Raw genomic sequence first — 22095 nt, forward strand, 5'->3', positions numbered from 1 at the left:
TGTGTCGTGGGCTGAGCCTTGCACTCACACCGTGTTAAGTTAGCATGGGTTTATTAGAAGCTTAAACGCCATTTTTGTGTTCCTGTTCTGGTTTGTACACAACAGGCACTTGCAATATTGTTTAGAGAAGGCTGAGTATTTTGCTTCATATGAGAATAATTTGATATACTACATTTGTAGACTGTGTCGCTACTTTAGTGTGTATAGTGAGAGCATGAAACATCAAGGTTATGTTGGATACTGTGTTTGTTATTTGGAATTATGTTCGCACGTTTGAGCCATAAGAGATATGCAGCTGTGGCATCTCTTATACTTGCGCGTTTAGTAATGAAGAGTGCAGGCATGATTACACACAGTTTGAGAACATTCGTATCTTGACTGTTTGTGTAGAACTCAATGCGATCCACTACTGCTGAGTAACAGAGGTATGGGTCTGCCTATGTAGTGGTATGTGATCTTCTGTAGTTATAAACTAACCTGCTAAGTAGGGAGGGTGAAATGTAGGTATATTTTAAATCTGTTTCCCTTTTTGCGTTATAGGAGGCTTTCTCCCTTTGTATTTTATGGAATAGTAACAATGCTGAAAACTTTGTTTCTGATAATATGTTTGCTTGTATTATGTAAGGTACTGAGCATGAGATTACGGTGTTAGAAATAAACATTTCAAAGTTGAAGGTGTGTTTATTAAGTGCTTGTTTTGGACTTGTGTAAGAATGTAACGAAAGAGTGCTCTTGTTATCTACCTTACCTGAGGTAACCTAAGTCGCATGTTGTGGGTTGACTAATAATTGATAAGTGCAGCCAAGAAAGGGAGCAAGTGTGCAAATTTCATAGTGCCTTCGGCCGGGGTAGTTGTTATAATAAAAAGCGTTGATAAAGGGCTTGTAGTTTGAATTTGAATTAAAGAAGAAGGAGTGATAACCCCAGCCAAGAAAGGGAGCAAGTAGGTGTGTGTATGTTTGGATGAAGTGTTGATTGAGCAGAAGATGAAGAAGGTGAAAAATAAGAAAGGCTGCAGACTTGCAAACTTTGTACTTCTTTGTAAGGGAAGAGCCTGTTTAGTTTTCATGTGTATGTGTGTATATATATATATATGTATATATATTAATATGTATATATATATATATATATATATATATATATATATATGTGAAATACCAGAAAATCGCTGCACACACCTTGATACTTGTTGCAGTTCCTTTATTTTAAAACGTGACAAACACCCTACGCGTTTCGAACTGTAGTTCCTGTTCACGGTAGCTTACATGTATGGTCCCTTCATTATTTCTATACATTTCAGCCTCTAAGCACGCCCTCTGGTTAGCTAGGGCATGCTGGGACATGTAGTTTCAATTAATATTTATGCCATTGTGTTTTTCTGGATGTCGTGGGTTTTTGCAGCATTGAGGAAATGTTTGACGTTACTGCATGGAAAGCGTGTCCCCAGTTTGCTAGGACAATAGCGCTTTATGACGCTCGTGATTACACGTGCGTGTATAATCAACTCTCTGTTTACCTGAGGGTTAATTGCAATGCGTAACTATATGGACTAACGTCCATTTGACAATAAAGGGCTGAGTGCCCTACGTCCCCAATGCGTGCAGCCGCTCACGACATCTACATTTTTTCATAAAGTATTGGCAAATCTTAATTAACAAAAAATAACTCAGTTGTCGTAACTGTGATTAGCAACAAAAAAGTGAAGGAAAAGTGGTGAAAAATATTGTTCATGAGAGCGCATTATTATGAAGAATATTCAAAGTTATAATGCTTGGTGTAGTTTAGTCTGTAACAAAGTCCTCATAAGTGAACATAAAGTTCTTCATCGCCGTTAAGGCCAGCAGGCTGTTTCGTTTTAAACCTCATGATTAATTTGGACTCTAGACGTCTCAGTTTTTGAATGCGATTACCTCCTCTCTCATGCTGTGGTACAGTTGCAAGTCCAAAGTATCTCACATCCAACCACGTTTTGTTTTCATGATTTGCTAGATGTTTCGCAATGGCATAGGAGTGATCGCTGTTCTGGATAGCTCGTATATGTTGGAGTATACGTGTTTTAATGGAGCATGTTGTGCTTCCAATGTAGGATTTTCCACAATAACATTGGATCATATATACAACAAATGACGAGTCACAATTAATATTGGTTCTGATTACAAAGTTCTTGCCAGCCGCATCTTTAAGGTTTTTGATGTTACGTCCTATCTTGCATGCTTTGCAGATTGCACATTTGTTAAATCCTTGTTTCCTAATGTCAAGCCAAGATTCCGGTTTTTTATTTTCGAAATGACTTTGAGTTAGTTGGTCCACAGCGATCACTCCTATGCCATTGCGAAACATCTAGCAAATCATGAAAACAAAACGTGGTTGGATGTGAGATACTTTGGACTTGCAACTGTACCACAGCATGAGAGAGGAGGTAATCGCATTCAAAAACTGAGACGTCTAGAGTCCAAATTAATCATGAGGTTTAAAACGAAACAGCCTGCTGGCCTTAACGGCGATGAAGAACTTTATGTTCACTTATGAGGACTATGTTACAGACTAAACTACACCAAGCATTATAACTTTGAATATTCTTCATAATAATGCGCTCTCATGAACAATATTTTTCATCACTTTTTTGTTGCTAATCACAGTTACGACAACTGAGTTATTTTTTGTTAATTAAGATTTGCCAATACTTTATGAAAAAATGTAGATGTCGTGAGCGGCTGCACGCATTGGGGACGTAGGGCACTCAGCCCTTTATTGTCAAATGGACGTTAGTCCATATAGTTACGCATTGCAATTAACCCTCAGGTAAACAGAGAGTTGATTATACACGCACGTGTAATCACGAGCGTCATAAAGCGCTATTGTCCTAGCAAACTGGGGACACGCTTTCCATGCAGTAACGTCAAACATTTCCTCAATGCTGCAAAAACCCACGACATCCAGAAAAACACAATGGCATAAATATTAATTGAAACTACATGTCCCAGCATGCCCTAGCTAACCAGAGGGCGTGCTTAGAGGCTGAAATGTATAGAAATAATGAAGGGACCATACATGTAAGCTACCGTGAACAGGAACTACGGTTCGAAACGCGTAGGGTGTTTGTCACGTTTTGAAATAAAGGAACTGCAACAAGTATCAAGGTGTGTGCAGCGATTTTCTGGTATTTCACGAAATTGGGACACTGCCCTTGTCCCATCACTGGCACCGACTGATCAGCGCTCCCGCTGCGACAGGACAACTCGTAAGATTATATATATATATATATATATATATATATATATATATATATACCTACTGGCGGTCGCCAGTAGGTATATATAGTTAGGATTGTTTTCCTATGCGATTTCTGAAAATTCTATGTCGAATAACTTTGGCGTTTGTGGACGGAATTGGCTGAAATGTTCAGGAAAATGGCACATTTTGTTTCTGAGCAGCCCCTGAAAATTTGGGGGGGTTTCGTCAAGGGGGACCGAGAAAAAAGGGGGGTCCCAAAACGCGTTTTTCCCATTTATTTTTCCATAGGGCGGTTGGAATCACTTTTAGCTCGAACGGCTGAATGGATTTACACGAAACTTGGCAAAATTGTAGATATGATTTGCCCGACGTGCCTTTGCTATGTCTTAATATATGTGCTCCAGTGGATTTTGAGAAATTAACGTTTCAAAAAACAGATATATCTGTGACAGCGTCCCGGTTAGCGCCCCGGTTCGCGTACCTGACGCGTAACGGAACTTCGCGAGGAGAAGCGGATTGGCTCCCCGGTGACTGTGAACAGTCCGGAGCGGCCGCCATCTTGTGTCTCGGTAGGATCGAGACACAAGATGTGGCAAAAACAAAGGGGGAAATGAGCATAAGGGGGCGGAGTACATCCTCCCTGACCCCCTAGGTTTGATGAGGGGGCTTTAAAAGGGCCCCGCGGGGTAAAAAAAAAAAAATTATTTTCGTTTTTTTTGCGGGGGGAGCGCTCGGTACGCGCACCGGGAAGCGGTCCGGGAAGCGTAATATTGGGAAAATAGGATGAAAGAATTTTCAAATATTGTATGTTTATTGATTGTTCTTTTTTTTTTTTTTTTTTTTTATTTAAGTACCAACATGTAGGTACCAATGCAGAGTCTAAAAATAAAAAAACACCGTTTTCTTTGTAAATATCTTGCATGTTGTTTCAGAAGTTATTGTGGTATATGGAATTCATAGCGTAGTCTGTCAGGAAAGCAGAAACACCATGGAGGCAGGAGATGATAAAGAGATGTTAAATACACATTGGAGATAATATAGTGGAAGAAAGGAAGTAACTATGAGCAAACTTACTATGTATAAGTGGGGCTGGCGCACAGCTAGTTTTATATCCCAGTTGATCCTAAAGTTTTAGGTGCTATACGAGTGATGTCAGGCGTCCCGCGACATCCAATGTAACAGGCTATGTTGTGGGGTCAGTGGGACACTGGCCCCATCCTTGTATGCACACTGTATTCCCTCTGTGGTGGCAGGGGTTTCTCACAAATACTTTCAAGAACAGTTTGTAATCATGATTTTTTATTCATAATTTCTCTTTAGTATATGGTAGGCATTTTTTTAGTTCATTCATCCGTTAGTATATTATAGTACAATCCTTATAAGCATCCAATGCATTTCGGGGTATTATGCACCCCTTCATCAGGGAAAGGACTCTGTAAAAATAAAGTGTGTGGGTCGTAAATATCGTAGAAAAACAAAATTAAATTACAAACGGCAAAATGAGCATGCATCTGTTGCAACGATGATAAAGTGATATGGCGTGACGGCTGTTTATGCGAGACACCTATTTGTGGCCCTGTTAACCCCGGGTGCGGTGAACGTGTTGCAGGCAATGGGAGTTAAAATGCTTACTTGTACCGTTCACAAGTGGTGGTAGGTTCCTGTAACGGAAGAACGTTAGGGAACGTATTAGTTGAGTGTGGTACGTCTCGTGTGTACGAGCGTGTTAGTACCGGTTTCTAACTGAAACTAACCTTGGAATTTATGGATGAAGTCCTCCTTTCTTAGTCGCTGGTTCTGGCGGAACGCCATTAACCGCGTTTGGCTTCGTTAAAGAGATGTGTGGTCACGTGGGTTAGTGGGAGGATAGTGGGAGTGGTTTCACTAGTCGTTAAAGGAACAGTCTAGTATTAGCGTGTGTTCAGGTTAGTGAGACATGCGGTGCAATCTGGGAATAGTAGTGTTGTGACAACGGGCTGGTTAATTAGAAGTGAAAGGCAGACCGGTAAACTGAGGGTATATAAGTAGACCATGCATAAGTACTATGATATGTGAAACAGTATCCATTAGCTGTAAAACAATAGAAAAACAATCATAAAAGGCAAAGTCCTTAAATCGATCAGGAGTCAATGACTCAGTCCATGAGCAACTTTTAAAGATAACAAGAAAATTCAATTCTTTCGTTGAGTCCCAGTGGCTTCTGGGTTGAAAGTCTATAGATCCAGAAGTTTTCTCTTTGGAGTAAGAATTTAGTGTTGTCTCTACCTTCTTCTTTAGCAATGGTTTCCAGTATTATAAATTTCAACTGGGCAATGTTATGTGTCTCTTCGTGGAAGTGGACTGCTAGTGCTGATTTGATGTTTTTCAAGCGTATATTAGATTTGTGCTCTGTGAGCCTGGTTTTGATTTTACGTTCCGTCTTCCCAATGTAAAGTTTTCCACAGGGGCATTTCAGAGCATAAATTACGTTGCTGGTGTCGCATGTGGCGTTTACTTGTAACTTAATCTTATTGCCCTTCATCGGATGATTGATTATGTTGCCTCTAATGATGCAGTTACAATTCCCACAGTTATGGCATGGTTTCGTCCCTGTATAGGTGATTTGTTTGGTTGGCTTTTGGCGTACGAGTTCACCTAGGTTGCGTGATCTGGTGTATGCAAACAGCGGAGGTTCTTGAAAAATTTGGTTGAAGTCTGGTTCCAGGTTTAATAATGGCCAATGTTGCTGAATAATCTTTTTGAATTTGTTGGTCATGGTCGAGAACTTTGAAACAATCACTACGCGTGTTTGCTGTTTTTTAGGACTCGGTTCTAGCAATTTTTGTCTTTCCAGGTTATTGATCCTCTGTATGGAATTTTCGATGATCTTTTCCGGATAACCTCTTTTGTGAAACTTCTGTGCCACTTCATTAATCCGCTGTGTTGTGTTTTGGGGATTGGATGTAATCCGTTTTGCTCGTGCCATTTGAGAAAATGGTAGATGCGTTTTCAAGTTAGATTCGTGGAAACTACTGTAATGCAACATGTTGTTTCTGTCTGTCGGCTTAGTGTAAAGATCTGTTTCAAATTCTGTTCCATTAAAAGAAACTTTTACATCCAGAAAATTCACACTGGTATTTGAAATTTCCCAGGTCAGTTGTATCCTTTCATCTATGTTGTTGAATTCCAGCAGTCTAGTTTGCAATTCCTCTTGGGTGCTCTTCCAGACAATGAAGATATCATCTATGTATCTCGTAAACAGCAATAGCTGATCTGTCCAGTTTTTGTTGTTGAGAATGTGTTGTTCTTCGAAATATTGCATAAAGATGTTCGCATACGCTGGGGCTGCTGAGTTGCCCATAGCCATGCCCACGAGTTGCTGGTACCACGTGTTTTGGTGTTTGAAATAGCTATGGTACAACGTGAATAGCATGAGTTCCATTAGGAAGGTTTGGAACGGTCTCTCAATATCAGTTTTAAGTAGGGCTTGTTCTATGGCTTCAATTCCCAAAGAGTGGGGTATTGATGTGTACAGGGAACGTACATCCGCTGTACATAAGATGAGTTCTTGGTTTGCTTCTGGTTTGAGGTTCGACTTCGAACTTCGAACTTCGACTCCGTCATTTTTTTGATAATGTGTTACCCCCCACCACTCAAGTGGAACCAGACCAACTTCTTGGATTAAGACCCCACAGCACATATCAGCCACCGATAAGTCATAAAACATTAGACCTATTCGAAAACAGAGTCAAGCAGGATCTTAACAAACTTAACCCCAAACGTACCAAAACCAAGAATATCACCCAAAAGGACTTAACTACATTGAGAAAAATAGCCAACAATAGTACCATCACATGTGTTAAAGCTGATAAGGGCGGTGCACTAATAATCATGAATACAACTATGTATGAGTCGAAAGTGTTACAACACATCGGTGACAAGACTACTTACATGAAATTGCATGCAAACCCCACAATGGAATACATGAAAAACCTAAACAATATACTAGACAAAGCACATGAAATGGGAACAATTAATACCAAGACTAAGAATTTTCTCACCAAATCCAGCCCCAGAAGCCCGATCTTAAGAATGGTCCCAAAAATCCACAAAAACCTAACGGACCCACCTATGAGACCCATAGTCTCAACGTGCGGGAGCCTACATGAACCTATTGGACAATTGTTGGATAAATACCTTCAACCCACCGTACAAAACATGCAGTCATACACTAAAGACACAACACACTTCATCACCAAACTAATGAACCTCAAACCAGAAGCAAACCAAGAACTCATCTTATGTACAGCGGATGTACGTTCCCTGTACACATCAATACCCCACTCTTTGGGAATTGAAGCCATAGAACAAGCCCTACTTAAAACTGATATTGAGAGACCGTTCCAAACCTTCCTAATGGAACTCATGCTATTCACGTTGTACCATAGCTATTTCAAACACCAAAACACGTGGTACCAGCAACTCGTGGGCATGGCTATGGGCAACTCAGCAGCCCCAGCGTATGCGAACATCTTTATGCAATATTTCGAAGAACAACACATTCTCAACAACAAAAACTGGACAGATCAGCTATTGCTGTTTACGAGATACATAGATGATATCTTCATTGTCTGGAAGAGCACCCAAGAGGAATTGCAAACTAGACTGCTGGAATTCAACAACATAGATGAAAGGATACAACTGACCTGGGAAATTTCAAATACCAGTGTGAATTTTCTGGATGTAAAAGTTTCTTTTAATGGAACAGAATTTGAAACAGATCTTTACACTAAGCCGACAGACAGAAACAACATGTTGCATTACAGTAGTTTCCACGAATCTAACTTGAAAACGCATCTACCATTTTCTCAAATGGCACGAGCAAAACGGATTACATCCAATCCCCAAAACACAACACAGCGGATTAATGAAGTGGCACAGAAGTTTCACAAAAGAGGTTATCCGGAAAAGATCATCGAAAATTCCATACAGAGGATCAATAACCTGGAAAGACAAAAATTGCTAGAACCGAGTCCTAAAAAACAGCAAACACGCGTAGTGATTGTTTCAAAGTTCTCGACCATGACCAACAAATTCAAAAAGATTATTCAGCAACATTGGCCATTATTAAACCTGGAACCAGACTTCAACCAAATTTTTCAAGAACCTCCGCTGTTTGCATACACCAGATCACGCAACCTAGGTGAACTCGTACGCCAAAAGCCAACCAAACAAATCACCTATACAGGGACGAAACCATGCCATAACTGTGGGAATTGTAACTGCATCATTAGAGGCAACATAATCAATCATCCGATGAAGGGCAATAAGATTAAGTTACAAGTAAACGCCACATGCGACACCAGCAACGTAATTTATGCTCTGAAATGCCCCTGTGGAAAACTTTACATTGGGAAGACGGAACGTAAAATCAAAACCAGGCTCACAGAGCACAAATCTAATATACGCTTGAAAAACATCAAATCAGCACTAGCAGTCCACTTCCACGAAGAGACACATAACATTGCCCAGTTGAAATTTATAATACTGGAAACCATTGCTAAAGAAGAAGGTAGAGACAACACTAAATTCTTACTCCAAAGAGAAAACTTCTGGATCTATAGACTTTCAACCCAGAAGCCACTGGGACTCAACGAAAGAATTGAATTTTCTTGTTATCTTTAAAAGTTGCTCATGGACTGAGTCATTGACTCCTGATCGATTTAAGGACTTTGCCTTTTATGATTGTTTTTCTATTGTTTTACAGCTAATGGATACTGTTTCACATATCATAGTACTTATGCATGGTCTACTTATATACCCTCAGTTTACCGGTCTGCCTTTCACTTCTAATTAACCAGCCCGTTGTCACAACACTACTATTCCCAGATTGCACCGCATGTCTCACTAACCTGAACACACGCTAATACTAGACTGTTCCTTTAACGACTAGTGAAACCACTCCCACTATCCTCCCACTAACCCACGTGACCACACATCTCTTTAACGAAGCCAAACGCGGTTAATGGCGTTCCGCCAGAACCAGCGACTAAGAAAGGAGGACTTCATCCATAAATTCCAAGGTTAGTTTCAGTTAGAAACCGGTACTAACACGCTCGTACACACGAGACGTACCACACCCAACTAATACGTTCCCTAACGTTCTTCCGTTACAGGAACCTACCACCACTTGTGAACGGTACAAGTAAGCATTTTAACTCCCATTGCCTGCAACACGTTCACCGCACCCGGGGTTAACAGGGCCACAAATAGGTGTCTCGCATAAACAGCCGTCACGCCATATCACTTTATCATCGTTGCAACAGATGCATGCTCATTTTGCCGTTTGTAATTTAATTTTGTTTTTCTACGATATTTACGACCCACACACTTTATTTTTACAGAGTCCTTTCCCTGATGAAGGGGTGCATAATACCCCGAAATGCATTGGATGCTTATAAGGATTGTACTATAATATACTAACGGATGAATGAACTAAAAAAATGCCTACCATATACTAAAGAGAAATTATGAATAAAAAATCATGATTACAAACTGTTCTTGAAAGTATTTGTGAGAAACCCCTGCCACCACAGAGGGAATACAGTGTGCATACAAGGATGGGGCCAGTGTCCCACTGACCCCACAACATAGCCTGTTACAAACTTACTATGTAACACAAAAAAGTTACACAGTATATTTAAAGTCTGACTTTACATTATAATCAATTTGCTACTAGTTTACAAAATACGTATAAAAATGAATAATGTCTCAAACAATTTTTGAATTATTAAATATAAATTTATTTTTCTGATTCGTTTTCAAAATTAAAAAGAACTTCTAATAATTCATTGTCAGACATTTTTTCATTTTCAATTAGGAAATCTACTGCTTCTACACATTACAGAAGTTCAAAGTCCCGTGATTCATCATAGAATTCAGAGTCAATTTCTGTATCTGTGTTGCTTCCTGCAACAATTTCCAAGTTAGTTTTGTTCTCTCCTTCCATTTTTGTGCTGTAAATTGAATTTTAAAAAAATATATCAGAACAGATAGGGCACTGTTGGGTTTAAGTACAGACAGGTAGTTTGGTTTTTTAAACAGTGATTTTATCTTTGGGCAGTATATGGTATCAGGCTGGAAGTAGAAATATAAAAAAATGTATGTGATAAAGCCTAAGTTAATTCTTAATTATACAAGACAAGCCTAACTCCATCCATAACTAAAACAGAGAAGTCTATCTTATTCTATAACTATTACAGAGGGATAGTATATAACTATCAGAAAATGTTTTCCTAATTAACTTAAAGTGCAGAACATACTTCAGTTTTTAAAATAACATCTTACCTTTCAAAAAGAAGTTTAAGTTCTCAGTTGAAATGCACTTGATATGTACTTCAGGAAGTAGTAGTCAAAATGGCTGTGTTTCTCTCTCTTTCTTTATATATATTCAGGTACATAACCAATCAAATGTCATGAAATAATAGAAGATATTGAAAGTAGCATTTTGATTGGTTGTCAATTCTAACACTTCATAAGTGTTTTTGTTAGGTAATTTACCTCAGTATATTTAGTCAGGCTTACAGCATAATTTTCTCAATGGAATTCCATCAAATTTGGGTAAATGGTAGGGACTGCTATGTAGTAGGGCCTATTCCATATTTGATGAAAGTGTCTGTAGTGGTTTTTCTGTAAATTACTTTCCCACCTTTTTTTATCGAGCGCTTACCGGTGCGCTCCCCGGTACGCGAACCGGCAGCGTTACGGGAGTCCTCCTTTTTGTGTATCGGTAGAATTGAGACACAAGATGGAGGACAAACAATGTTCGGAATGGGTAGAAGGGGGCACGGTAGACACTTTGTGACCCTCTAGGTTTTCTGAGGGGGGATTAGGACGCTGATATATGCAAAAATAAAAAAATAAAAATTTTGGAAATTTCGCGGGGGAAGCGCCCGGTACGCGCACCGGTAAGCGAACCGGGGAGCGTACTTTGGTGAAGAAGAAAAAATAAAAAAAGATAATCGTTTTGAATGATCAGAGGTAGGGTAGCTCTGAAAAGAGCTATTGGGTTCTGTGGCTAATTTAGGTACCTACAAGTAGGTTCCAATGCACACTTTTAAATAAAGGACGAATATTCTATTACCTTCATTGGAGAAGTGCACACCATCTCTTCTGTAGATGTGTTGAATGTTGGAACGCAAGTTATTGTTGTATATTAAACCCATTCCATAGTCTCTCATGTAAGCAGAAACAGATTTATTCACATGTTTCTGTGCTTTCTCAAATTGTGGAAAAAATTGGTTGGACCACTTACATTTCTGTCTTTGACATATATTGGAATATACCAAGGCAGTTTGGGGGAAAAGTGTCATCAAATGAAGAAAGGTGTTCTTTAAAAGCATTTCAAGATCATCCCCAGTCATAGTGCCCAAATCATTTCCACCACAGTGCACTATTAAGAAGTCAGGGTTTGGCAGATGCATAACATTTTTTTAATTAATACATATAAAATATATTTTTCCTTTAAAAGAAGAATACATTTTACAGCTTTTGATATTTGCTATTAAAAACCCATTGAAATGCACTGAAAAAACCATAGGTTATAGACCATATATAGTTAGAAATTAGCATTTACAAAACCTTAAAAATTCACTGAAAAAACCATAGGTTATAGACCATATATAGTTAGGGATTAGCATTTACAAAACCTTATTTTACTCGCACAAAACCATTGAAATTCGCATATATAGTTAGTTCCACTAACTATATATCGCGCGCCCGCAATCCACTGCTAATGATGTCACATATTACATCATTCATGACATGGTCAGTGACATCACTGATGACATCACTGATGACATCTCAAATGACATCACTGATGACATCACTGATGACATCTCATTTGACATTACTGATTACATCACTGATGATATCATTCATGTGATAATACGATGAACCTCTTCAGACTCTTATATAACCTTAGATACAATCAGTGTAAACAGACACTCACAGACTGTCACTCATCCATGGAGTTACTCACACACCCAGTCAGTCATGCAAAGAATCAATCACACCTCCATTTCCTCAACTATACAGTTATACACACCTTACTTATTACAACATATACTAACACATATTTACTCTTTTATAAAATCCTTGATTGAAGTTCACAATGATCCATACAGCCACTCACACATTCACTGGCTCTTATGCACAGTTATTTATATATGTCAACTCTCACATGTACTGTGTTTTACATATGTACTTACTTTGACATGTAGCACTGAGATATCCATTCACTCACCAATACACTCATGCACACAGTCAACCGCCCATACAGCTGTTTCCACATGCACTTTTGAAGTCATACATCTAGTGAATCAACTGCTCACACATCTATGCACAGAGTCATACCCCTCCCAGCCACCCACACACATACTCAGTCTCCCATACAAATTCTTGGACAACCAATCAATAACCCATATACTTACTCATATAGCTACTGATTAACACATGCAGCAGTTTACAGAACAACAGACATAATGATGCACAAATTAAGACAGTTTAGTCACTAACCCATGCACTCAGTGAGACACATTTAATCACTCACTCATACAGTCAGTCATCCACCTACTAAATCCTTCATCCAGACACTTATACATCCACTCATTCTTCAATATGTAAGACATATTTTAACTTTACAGAAACATACAGTCACTGGATGTTGTCATCAGTGATGTCATCAGTGATGTCCTTTGAGATGTCATCAGTGATGTCATCAGTGATGTCACTGACCATGTCATGAATGATGTAATATGTGACATCATTAGCAGTGGATTGCGGGTGCGCGATATGTAGTTAGTGGAACTAACTATGTATGCGAATTTCAATGGTTTTGTGCGAGTAAAATAAGGTTTTGTAAATGCTAATCCCTAACTATATATGGTCTATAACCTATGGTTTTTTCAGTGAATTTTTAAGGTTTTGTAAATGTTAATTCCTAACTATATATGGTCTATAACCTATGGTTTTTTCAGTGAATTTTTAAGGTTTTGTAAATGCTAATTTCTAACTATATATGGTCTATAACCTATGGTTTTTTCAGTGAATATATATATATATATATATATATATATATATATATTCACTGAAAAAAACATAGGTTTCAGGCACGTTATAGTTAGGAATTAGCATTTAAATAACCTTTGAAATTCACTGAAAAAAACCATAGGTTTCAGGCAAGTTATAGTTAGGAATTAGCATTTAAAAAACCTTAGAAATTCACTGGAAAAACCATAGGTTTCAGGCACGTTATAGTTAGGAATTAGCATTTAAAAAACCTTAGAAATTCACTGAAAAAAACATAGGTTTCAGCCACGTTATAGTTACGAATTAGCATTTAAAAAACCTTAGAAATTCACTGAAAAAAACATAGGTTTCACCCATGTTATAGTTAGCTGGACATTTCTCTCATACAACACCATTGAAATTCCTCTGTTATAGTTAGTTCAGCTAACTATAACTCGCGCGCCCGCAATGCACTACTGATGACGTCACATAATACATTACTCATGACATGGTCAGTGACATCACTCATGACATCACTGATGACATTTCAAATGACATCACTGATGACATCACTGATGACATTATCCTTGTGAAAGAGTGGGAGACCTCCTCTCAGCGTAATATAACCTTTGATACACACATTGAAAAATAGAAACTAAAAATTTCAAAATAATGGAGATACCAATACCAGTTACAACAGCCTGTTCAGTAATTCCAACATCTACATACACATACACTCATTCACCAACAGTTTTCTATAGTCAGACATACATGTACTCACTCATCATATGTACTCATACACCTATACATCCTGTTACACACAATACTCATCCATAGAGTTACTAACACACATACTCACATGTGCAAATACACTATCAAACATCCATTTACTTGCATATATAGCGATACACACACCACTACACTTACTCCTACAGAAACATACACATACTTATTCTCTTAAACAATCACTTATAGAAACACATACTTATTTATATAGGAACTCTTCCAATCTGTCACACTGTCACTGACCATGTCATGAGTGATGTGATATGAGCCGTCATCAGCAGTGCATTGCAGGCGCGCAAGTTATAGTGAGTCCAACTAACTATAACGTGGGAATTTCAATGGTTTTATGTCAGTAAAATTTCCAGCTAACTATAACTGGTGTCAAACCTATGTTTTTTTCAGTGAATTTAATAGGTTTTTTAAATGCTAATTCCTAACTATAACTGGTGTGAAACCTATGGTTTTTTCAGTGAATTTCATAGGTTTTGTAAATGCTAATTCCTAAATATATATAGGGCCTCAAACCTATGTTTTTTTCAGTGCATTTCAAAGGTTTTTTTAATAGCAAATTTCTATTGCTATCAAATATAATATTTTTTATAATGAATCCTATATTGTATATTTATGTAATACAATTTTTTTCATGTATATTGTTCATGTTTTTTTTTATTTTTTTTGCCCTGGAGCTCTCCTGGTGCGCGTACCGGTGTGCGCACCGGAAAGCGCAGTCTTGCGGCGCGCCCCGGTGCGCGTACCGGTGAGCGTCCCATTTGCGCTATTGCCGTGAACGAAAACATCATCGTGACGTATCGCGTAGCCGCGTCCGCATGATACGCACGGTGTAAGCGCACCCGGAAGCACCCGTGCGCATACGATCACGCTACGAAAGCGCCCCGGGTCGCGCCGCGGGGCGCGTAGCGTAAGCACGTCGGGTCATGTGACCTGAAAATAACACTTTTTATTGGTTCAGAACAGTTTTTTTTCCAAATGATGAAAGCCCCCACCTTTTTTCCTCATTCTCACTTTGTACTTTGACTGAGGAAGACCTGTTTGCAGACCTATTTGTACTGAGAAATGGCTACAGTAGCAGCAGCAGCAGGAGCATCTCAACCCCCACCACCACAAGGACCACCACAACACCACAGTGGAGGAGAAGAAGAAGAGGAGGAGGAGGAGGAGAGGCGGTTCCTCCCTGAAGATAATACCCCCTATAAGCCAAAGGAGCACATTGTCTGGGAGTTTTTTAAAATCTCAAGGGGCCTAAAGAAAGTTAATGCTCCGAAAGTTACATGTCTGATCCGTGGCACTGTACTTTCCACTGGGAACCCTGCCAAAAAGTATTCTTTTGGCAATAATACCATGATTCGCCACATGCAACGCCGGCACCCAAACAACTATGCTGCGGCAGAGGTCAGAGAACTGACCAGAAACCCTCCCCAATCTTCTCCCAGCACCTCCCAAAGTAAACAACCCACTCCAGTGGGTCCAGAGACAAGGGAGATGGTCCCAAATATCCAAACCCAGTTTGGAGATTTTAAAATAGTTTGTAAATTTTGCGGGACTACAATTTGCTATGGAGAGCAAAGTATTAAACTGATTAACCGTGCTGGAGACAACCACACGTGCAAAAACAAACCTTAATTTTTTCCTGTTTTTTTTTTGCTCCAGTTGAGCCGTTTACAATTCCCTGTTTTTTGTTTGTCCCCATAAAAATTACAAAAAAAATATAAAATTGTTCCTAAAAGCCAAAAAAAGTAGAAAATGTTCCAAAAAACAATAAAAAAAATATAAAACAACAAAAAGAATAAAAAAACAGTTATTTTTAGAACTACCTCCAATTTATAAAAAAATGCTACATTTTTTAAAAACTCTGTCATTCTTTTTTCCCCATGGTACGCTCCCCGGTACGCTCCGCGGTGCGCATACCGGGTGCTCCCCCCGCGCAAATCGAAAAAAAAAATGTTTTGTTTGCCCCGCGGGGCCCTTTTATGGCCCCCACATCATACCTAGGGGGCCAGGGGGGGGTCTACCCTGCCTCCTTTTGGTCATTTCTCCCTTTGTTTTTGCCACCTCTTGTGTCACGATCCTACCGAGACACAAGATGGCGGCCGCTCCGGACTGTTTGGAATGTTGACAGACACCCGAGAGCCAATCTGCTTTCCGCTCGCGAACTCGCGTAGCGCGCTGGAGCGCGCCCCGGTGCGCGTACCGGGGCGCGCTTATAGATATATCTATTTTTTTGAACCTAAATTACTCAAAATCCACTGGAGCACATATCTTGAGACATAGCAAAGGCACATCGGGCTACCAGTCCCTACAATTTTGCCAAGTTTGGTGGAAATCCATTCAGCTGTTCGGGCTAAAAGTGAGTCCAACCGCCCTATGGAAATTAACATGGGGAAAACACGTTTTGGGACCCCCCTTTTATCTCGGCCCCCGCTTGACGAATCCCCTCCAAACTTCCAGGGAAGGAGCAGAGCGCAACGAGGCAAATTACAGGCAGATCCCTCAATCGGCGCCAAAGTTATTCCCAATAGAATGTTGCGGATTTCCTATAGAAAACAATCCTAACTATAACTACCTACTGGCGACCGCCAGAAGGTAATATATATATATATATATATATATATAATATATATATATATATATATATATATATATATATATATATATATATATATATATATATATATTACCTACTGGCGTTCGCCAGTAGGTATATATAGTTAGGATAAATTCCCTATGGGACTTTTGAAAATTCTATGTCTAATAACTTTGGCGTTTGTGGATGGAATCGGCTGAAATTTTCAGGAAAATGGCACATTTTGTTTCTGAGCAGCTCCTGAAAATTTGGTGGGGTTTCGTCAAGGGGGGGCTGAGAAAAAAGGGGGGTCCCAAAACGCGTTTTTTGCATTGAGTTTTCCATAGGGCGGTTGGACTCACTTTTAGCTCGAACGGCTGAATGGATTTGCACGAAACTTGGCAAAATTGTAGGGACTGTTAGCCCGATGTGCCTTTGCTAGGTCTCAATATATGTGCTCCAGTAGTTTTTGAGAAATTAACGTTTAAATCAAGATATATATCTGTAACAGCGCTCTGGGCAGCGATCCGGTCCGCTTACTTTTCGCTTATCGGAACTTTGCGCGCAGAAAGCTGATTGGCTCTCCGGTGTCTGTCAACATTCTAAACAGTCCGGAGCGGCCGCCATCTTGTCTCTCGGTAGGATCGAGAGAGAAGAAGAGGTGAAAAACGAAGGGTGAATTTAATGAAAGGGGGCAAGGTATCCCCCTCTTGACCTCCTAGGAATGTTGTTGGGGTTATTAAAGGGACCCGTGGGGAAAAGAAAAAAAAAATGATTTTTCACGGTAGAAGCGCTTCACGGGCCGCGAACTGGGCCGCAAACTGGTAGCGAAACGGGAATTCGCCATTTTGTGCTTCGTAAATTAAATTACTAGTTATAAGTGGGTACGGGAGACGTATCCTAATCCCCTATGTTTCCTGAGGGTGGGTGAGGAGGCTGATATATGTTGATACATCTCTTCCAGCGGCTGTGCGTGAGCTTTTTTTTTTTTTTTGCTGCGTGACAGTCCGGAGCGGCCGCCATCTTGTCTCTCGGTAGGATCGAGAGAGAAGAAAAGGTGAAAAACTAAGGGGGAATTTAATGAAAGGGGGCAAGGTATCCCCCTCTTGACCCCCTAGGAATGTTGTTGGGGTTATTAAAGGGTCCCGTGGGGAAAATAAAAAAAAAATGATTTTTCACGGTAGAAGCGCTTCACGGGCCGCGAACTGGGCCGCAAACTGGTAGCGAAACGGGAATTCGCCATTTTGTGCTTCGATAATTAAAGTACTAGGTATAAGGGGGTGCGGGAGACATATCCTAATCCCCTATGTTTCCTGAGGGTGGCTGAGGAGGCTGATATATGTTGATATATCTCTTCCAGCGGCTGCGCCATCTTGCCTTTTTTCGAATGCCACAATTTTGTCGTGCACGGCAGCCATTTTAGATGCCAGGCTGGTCCCAGGCTATCACCTACCCCTGCGGATGTAGTTTATGGCCCCAGCTGTAGAGAATTCAGACATGCCAATTCTCCTGATTCAGGCGTGTGAGTACTGATTTCAGTGCTAGTCTCCCGCCTCCCGATTTCTGCAAGCAAAAACCCGGGGGCATATTACTAACAACTAGCGATAATTTTTGTCTATAACTTGTTTAGAGACAAAAATTATCGCCGCACATCGGCGATTTTTATCGCAGATAAACCTTGCTATTATCGCAGAAAAGTCAGCGATATTCATGTATTATCGACCTAATGCTCTTAGCCATGTTATCCACCTCCCATTGGATAACATGGCTAAAACCTGCTCAGGGCAGGTGTTAGCTTTTGGAGATATTCGCGCTTAGTGCGAATATCTCCAAAAGTTGGTAATAGAAGGTAGCGATGTTAGGGACTGTTTCCAGTCGCTAACATCTTGGCACGCCACTTTGCATGTCATTAGTGATAAGTATCACTGACATGCAAAGCCGGGCCCAAGATGGTCGCTATCTCCTTTTAGGTGTCACTAACTGGTGTTAGCGACAGCTTGATAATAGGGAAATAATTTTATCTCCGCTTTCATGGTTTTTAAAGCCAAAAAAGCGGAGATAAACCCCCTTGCTAATATGCCCCACGATTCCTTGGGGGTTTCAGCTGATAGGGCTTGGTATTGTGTTACATGGTAATTTTTCCATGAAACGTCAGAGGGTCGATGTAGGGGTTCTAGAAGAGGTGATAAACCATTTAAGCCTCATGAACAAGCGCATGGTCTTTTAAAGATTTCTGAAGTACTCGGGGCGGCGGTGTGTGTGTGCCCTCTTTCAGGAGCGGGCGGGGGGGCACTGCCAGCAACTTGCCAGGTCAGGTAGTGTTCAACACGTGCATCACCCTTTCTCTGCTTGCTATTGCGCTCCATGCTTCGGAAAGGTAAGAAAAAGAACGTGCATTTGAGTTTGAAATGTCCGATCCTGCAGCAGCACACTTCCAAAGCCCACACATGACAATAACCCGATTCAAGGCCCCATTCACCCGTTTTTCAAAAAATAGATAACACTCCAACAAAGTAAGGTTATAAAACTTTATTAACTTTTAACGATAATGAACAGAACAAAAACTAAAAACATTTAAACATTTATTAACACAAAAAGCAACAATGGTTAGAAGCTGTCTTTTGTGCGAATAGTCCCAAGGCAGCACAACGTGCAGAGTTCTGGACGGCACCCAGGTGATGTCGCCTGGGTGCCGCACTGGTTTAGGGATCCTACAATGCTGCTCCGAAAATTGGCGTGGGGCGTCCCGGGTGGGGCGGGGGGAGGCCTCGTCAGTAGCGGTCTGTTGTGCGAATAGTCCCAAGGCAGCACAACGTGCAGAGTTCTGGACGGCACCCAGGTGATGTCGCCTGGGTGCCGCACTGGTTTAGGGATCCTACAATGCAGCACAGAAAAACAGCGTGGGGCGTCCCGGGTGGTGCGGGGGGAGGCCTCGTCAGTAGCGGTCTGTGTCCAGTGTCACATGGCTGACACAACATGTACGACAGGCACCCAGGTGATGTCCAGTAAACTGCCGCACTGGTTTTGGTATCCTACAATGCTGCTCCAAAAATTGGCGTGCGGCGGCCCGGGGGGGGGGGGAGGCGGCGTGAACGGGCCTCCCCAGGTGGCGGCCATTCAGCTGTTTACCGCCCGCTCTTGCGACTACAGCGTCTCGCTCACCATGTAGTTGAGTTGTTCCCACTCTTGCGGTGCAGCGATAGGCGGCTGCCACATGACTCTTAAAATGGCGGACGGTTCTTCGGTTTTGGGCCTGGTCCACTGAAATGGCCCTGGGACACCTTGGAAGTCGGATGCTTGCCTGCTAGGGCTTGGGCTCCATTCTCGAAAAGCGTCCCCTCAGCCGTGAAGATTGTATAAAAGTCTTGGGGGCTCCCAACTCCCGCAGGCTTTCGGTGGGGAGCGGCTGCCATGATCGCTCGCGGAATGACCACGACGGAGCCACGAGATGGTGGTGCTCTCATGCTGACGCCAGCTTCAGTCTGAATGATCCAGAAACAAGGTGGGGCTTTCATCGTTTGGGAAAAAAAAATGTTCTAAACCAATGAAAAGTGTTATTTTTAGGTCATATGACCAAGCCTTCCATCTTTAGGAAACCAAAAGTAAAATGAACCAATGAAAAGTTTTATAAACAAGTCACATGACCTGTTATGCGACATAGGGCTACAAAAAGCGTAGAAAATCCGTTGGCACGTGAGGCGGCGTCAGTAGCGGACCGATGTGCGAATAGGCCGAAGGCAGCACAACGCGCCGAGATCCGGATGGCACCGAGGTGGTGTCCAGCAAATTGCCGCACTGGTGTGGCCATCCTACAATGCTGCGCCGAAAGACGGCGTGTCCAGCTGAATTGCGGTCACTGTTGCGGTACAGTGACTCGAACGCGCCGAGATCCGGATGGCGCCGAGGTGGTGTCCAGCAAATTGCCGTACTGGTGTGGCCATCCTACAATGCTGCGCCGAAAGACGGCGTGTTCAGCTGAGTTCCGGTCACTCTTCCGGCACAGTGACTCGAACGCGCTGAGATCCGGATGGCACCGAGGTGGTGTCCAGCAAGTGGCTGCACTGGTGTGGCCATCCTACAATGCTGCGCCGGAAGTCGGCGTGGGGTGCCCCGTTGGCTTATGAGGTGATGTCAGTAGTGGACTGATGTGTGAATAGGTCGGAACCAGCACAAGGCGCCAAGATCCGAATGGCAAGTCCTGGATGTTGAGTGCCTCAGTTGAGATTTCTGAGCAGTGCTTGTAGAACTGTCTGAAGCTTATTTGCACCTGCTGCAGCTTCACTAGGTCCGGCGGAACTTGTTGCCTTTTCCTTTGTGCTTCTTTTCCTACAATGCGTTTCTTCTGAAGACACGACCAGGTCCCTGAATGTGTGCAGGGGGACGCTATTGAATGAATGAACGCGCCGAGATCTGGATGGCACCGAGGTGGTGTCCATCAAATTGCCGCACTGGTGTGTCCATCCTACAATGCTGCGCCGAAAGTCGGCGTGGGGTGCCCCGTTGGTTTATGAGGTGATGTCAGTAGCGGACCGATGTGTGAATAGTTCGGAACCAGCACAAGGCGCCCTGCACTGTTGAGCCTTTTTCAATGTCTGTTTTTTGTTCTTTCCCTTCCATCAAAAACAAAACAAAAATACAAGGCGCCAAGATCCGAATGGCAAGTCCTGGATGTTGAGTGCCTCAGTTGAGAGTTCTGAGCAGTGCTTGTAAGACTGTCTGAAGCTTATTTGCACCTGCTGCAGCTTCACTAGGTCCGGCGGAACTTTTTTCCTTTTCCTTTCTGCTTCTTTTCCTACAATGCGTTTCATCTGAAGACACGACCAGGTCCCTGAATGTGTGCAGGGGGACGCTATTGATTGAATGAAAATGGCGGCTTGACACAAAGCTGACTCAAGCGTTACTGTTGGTGCTATACAGACAAAAATTGGTTTTCAGTTTGTACATTCTTCAGGTTTTTTTTTCCATCCAAGTCTGATTGAGAGTTTGTAGAAAAATGGCTTCAGATTTTCCACATACTACTCTTCAACATTCTTCCTAAATGTAACAATGTGAAACTCACTAGGAGAACGGCTGTTTCTGTTTCCTTTCAAAATGCTGCCACCAATATTTTCTGAATGGAAGACATCATCTTGTAACATAAAGGGCCGAAAGGGGTTCTGGTCTGGCCGATGGTTGGTGGAGACATTTTGACTATATCTTGGACCTGCCCGGCCTCGCCCAAAATGGCGCCGGTATAAATGGGACTCGTAACTCTTTGCCCGCAAATGTATATCTAGAAAATGTTATTGTAAGTGGCCCTGTCGTATTTTAATTACAAAATGTACGTCCACCGATACCGCAACTGTTAGACACCTTTGTTCTTGTCACCTAATGGCCCGCTCGTTACGTTCTTCTACAGTGTAAATGTCTCCTCATCATATACGATTTGAGTTTGCTCCGTGGCCGGC

The sequence above is a fragment of the Lissotriton vulgaris genome, chromosome 3_1 (genome assembly GCF_964263255.1).
Source record: "Lissotriton vulgaris chromosome 3_1, aLisVul1.2, whole genome shotgun sequence".
Classification (NCBI taxonomy): Eukaryota; Metazoa; Chordata; class Amphibia; order Caudata; family Salamandridae; genus Lissotriton; species Lissotriton vulgaris.